This window comes from Rana temporaria, chromosome 7 (assembly GCF_905171775.1).
Source record: "Rana temporaria chromosome 7, aRanTem1.1, whole genome shotgun sequence".
Lineage (NCBI taxonomy): Eukaryota > Metazoa > Chordata > Amphibia > Anura > Ranidae > Rana > Rana temporaria.
In genome coordinates, this window is record NC_053495.1 from 103,609,047 (window position 1) to 103,613,282 (window position 4,236).

Below are 4,236 nucleotides of genomic sequence, written 5' to 3' on the forward strand. Positions count from 1 at the left end.
GCGACCGGCCTGGAATTGCAGCCTAAGATCCGACGGTTACACCTGTCGGATCTTAGGCATATCTATGCGTAACTGATTCTATGACTCAGTCGCATAGATACGACCAAAGTAAATCAGAGATACGACGGTGTATAAGGAGATACACCGTCGTATCTCTATGTGAATCTGGCCCAACAAATATTTTTATTTTGCACATGTCTAATTTGAATACTGCTTTATTCTCTCATCTCGTCATCTTTTTCCTCCTCTTCAATCCTCATATATACAATACATTATTACACCTTTTTAGAACTTCTCCAAGATGTCCAGACAATGCTCCATCAATATACTCTTCTGTATTGGCAAGCTGCATACTAATGTAGTCATCAACACAGACAAAGTATCCCTTGTATTCCATACCCTACTTCAGTTTTACCATTACTGGCTTACAAGTAAGGCCATTGAGGAATGGTTTTGGGTTTAGTGGCAAACTCATTCTGCCGCTGAAGCCACCGCTGATCTACATACCAGTGAAAAGAAGAAAGAATTTCCCAGCTGAATGCTCCGAGAACACATCCCCAGGGGGGCAGGAAATGGCTAGAGGTACATTTGATAAAAGCAAGAAATGTAAAAGGGGGAACAACAGCGTCGCAATTGAAATTGAGAAAAAAGGGGGCAGGTACGGGAAAAAAAAAATCGCAGCAACCTAAAAAAAAGGAGGGGTATACAGCAGTGTATACAGCACTAATTGTTACATAATGCTGTGTTAAACACTGCACTAACTAACACTACACTCACACTACACTCATACTACACTATACTGACACACTATACTCACACTATATTGACACACTACACTAAATTATACTCACACTATACTAACACTGCACTGACACTACACTATACTCACACTATACAGAGACTACACTAAGGCCCCATACACACGATAGAATTTATCCGCGAATACGGTCCAGCGGACCGTTTCCGCGGATAAATCCTCTCGTGGATTTCGGCGGATTTTCATGCGATGGTGTGTACACACCATCGCATTGAAATCCGCGCCGAAATCCTCTTGCGATGACGTGTCACGCCGTCGCCGCGATTATGACGCGGCGACGTGCGCGACGCTGTCATATAAGGAATTCCACGCATGCGTCAAATCATTACGACGCATGCGGGGGATCCCTTCGGACGGATGAATTCGGTGAGTCTGTACAGACCAGCGGATCCATCCGTTGGGATGGACTCCAGCAGATGGATATGTTCTGCATGTCAGCAAATATCCGATCTGCTGGAATCCATCCCAGGGGAGATATATCCGCGGAAAAAGATCCGCTGGCGTGTACACACCAAAGGATCTATCCGCTGAAACCCATTTGCTGGGATTTATCTGCGGATGGATTCTATGGTGTGTACGGGGCCTTACACTACACTGACACTCTACACTCACAGAGTCACAATAACACACTAACTAGCTAATAGAGTCCTGCTCTATCTATCTCCCCTCCAACAACACACTTCAGAAGGTTCCTGTGAGGTGGGACTAGGAGCATTGAACCATGATTGGGCAAAGTCATCATGACTTGCACCTGACCATGCATTGCTTCCTCCAATTAGGCCCTAGAATGCACTGTGCAGCGCCCAGTGCATTGTGGGTCACTCGGCAGGCGAACATCTTGCCAAGCGCCCTGCAAATTTGGGTGTTAAGGCTGATTTTTTGCTCAGCTCGAACCGTTTCCCTAACTCTATTCTATTGTCATGTGTATCAGAATCCATTTCTTGCCTGGAGGAGTCCTCCACTGGCCTAACTTCTAAAACATTCTTAAGGTTCGTACACACGGTCGGACATCCAACAAAATTTCCCTTGGATTTTTGTCCTAATTGATTTGTCCGATCACACCCATAGCATACACACACTCGGACTTTTTCAGCAACCAACACGAACGTAGTGACGTTTCAACGTACTGCGAGCGCTTAAAAGAGGAAGTTCAATTCTCGGACGTCACCCGTTGCGTTCCTTCAGCTACTCTATAGTTAGTTGACGTTTCGTGTGAGTGCTTTCCAGATTTCCAGTTTCGTGCCTTTTTGGTCATTCCTTTGCGTCTGTTCGCTTGATTCCGAAATGTTGCGTAATCCTGCGAGAGAGCGTGCTGTTTATGGTCTTGGAGTTCTGGCTATTGCTCAAGCCCGGTCCAGGTCCAGGAGTAAGAGGAGGACTGTTTGGGCCAAAAATTGGTTGCTTCATCGGGAACAATTTTCCCATATGTCATTGCTCAGGGAGCTGCAAGAAAACAGTCCTAATGATTTTAGGAACTATCTTCGGATGTCAGATGCCTGCTTCCAGCGTCTTCTAAACTTGCTGTCCCCATATATCAGCAAGAAGGACACCTGTATGAGGCCTGCTATTCCTGCAGAGCAACGGCTCATAGCCACTTTACGATATTTGGCGACAGGAAGAAACCTCCAGGACATCAAGTTCACTACTGGGATCTCTCCCCAGGCTCTGGGACACATAATTCCTGACACTTGCTGTGCCATTATTCAAGTCCTGCAGAAGGACTATATTCGGGTAAGTTATTTTATTTGATATCACATTTGATCCACTTCCTGATTTTTAAGTACCATTCTTGTTAATGTGTCAAAGTTTGTTTTCATTTTGTGGCATGCTGACTACTTTTCCTTGCCCTAAATAGATTTTTTCCTTCACTTACCTCCCTAGCAAGCTACCCTGGACCCCAATTTGTTATTGGCCTTCCCTTAACAACCCTTATAAACTAGGTCTCCTTTTAATTGTTGGCCTTAAATGCCTGCAGAGTGGAAGAGGTAATTTTTTGGGGTGCACAAACTGTTTATTAACCTTCTCCTTCCCCAAATACTTAATCACCTGATCCAACTTTTTGTGGACTTTACCAAAACATATACGCATTATACCCCTTTTCTGGTTGTCATATTTCTAACATTTCTTAAAAACTAAAGTTTGTTTTTGTAGTTTGTGTTTTTGTATACATTGGGGTTGATTTACTAAAGGCAAATCCACTTTGCACTACAAGTGCACTTGGAAGTGTAGTCACTTTAGATCTCAGGGGAAGATATGAAATGAGGGGAAGATCTGCTAAATTTCTATCATCCAATCATGTACAAGCAAAAATGCTGTTTTTTATTTTCCTTGCATGTCCCCATTAGATCTACAGCGACTGCACTTCCAAGTGCACTTGTAGTGCAAAGTGGATTTGCCTTTAGTAAATAAACCCAATTATGTTATTCTCTTGCCTCTGGTGTGCCAATCACAAAAACCCAATTTGCTTGCAACATGATCCTTCATTTGTTCACCATATTGGTCCCATGGAAAAGGAGAGAGTTCTTACCACTCGCCAAACTTTAACCATTCAACATCATCTCCCTAACATTTTTGTAATGTGCCACCAGAGGGAGTCAGGAAGCATATTTTTTTCTCTGATTTTAAATTTTTAGTCCACAAACTGTTTGAATTGTTTTATTGTTATCTTGCCCCTAAAATGTATGTGTCAAAATTGCTTGCAATTTTTTTTGCTCAAGTAGTAACTAATTTTTCATTGCTTGACTCCACAGTTTCCTTCCAACCCTGAGCAATGGCAGGATGTTGCGGCCCAGTTTGCCAATCAGTGGAATTTTCCCAACTGTGGGGGTGCCATTGATGGCAAACATGTCAGAATTGTTCCTCCACCGGCCTCAGGCTCTTATTTTTATAATTACAAGGGCTTTAGCAGCATAGTTTTGCTTGCTATTGTTTCAGCCAACTATGAGTTTCTATATGTGGATGTTGGTATGAATGGTCATCATTCTGATGGAGGTGTCATGGCTAATACAGAATTCTACCAGCGTCTTACGAATGGCACCTTACGTTTGCCACCTGCGCAGGACAACGTGGAGGGACTCAACTTTGTATTTGTGGCAAATTAGGCGTTTGCACTTAGGGAACACCTGTTGAAGCCCTTTCCGATGAGGAACCTCACCCCTGAGCAACGGATCTATAACTACAGACTCTCACGTGCCAGAAGGGTGGTTGAAAATGCATTTGGTATTTTGTCATGTCGTTTTCGGCTTTTTCTGACTGCCATTCACTTGGCTGAATACAAGCTTAACCATGTGGTGTTGTGCTGCTGCATCCTCCACAATTTTCTACGGAGGAATGCTGCCAACTAAATTGGGTCCGGCCATACTGATGACCCCTCAGGTGGACGGCCAGCTGAAGACGCAGTGATGCCAGCCCTGCAACTT

General features: G+C 43.8%; 1 pseudogene; it reads right to left on the reverse strand.

The window, feature by feature from the left end:
• Nucleotides 1-215: 215 nt before the first annotated feature.
• On the reverse strand, nt 216-475 carry LOC120944838 (annotated as a pseudogene).
• Between the last annotated feature and the right edge of the window lie 3,761 nt (nt 476-4,236).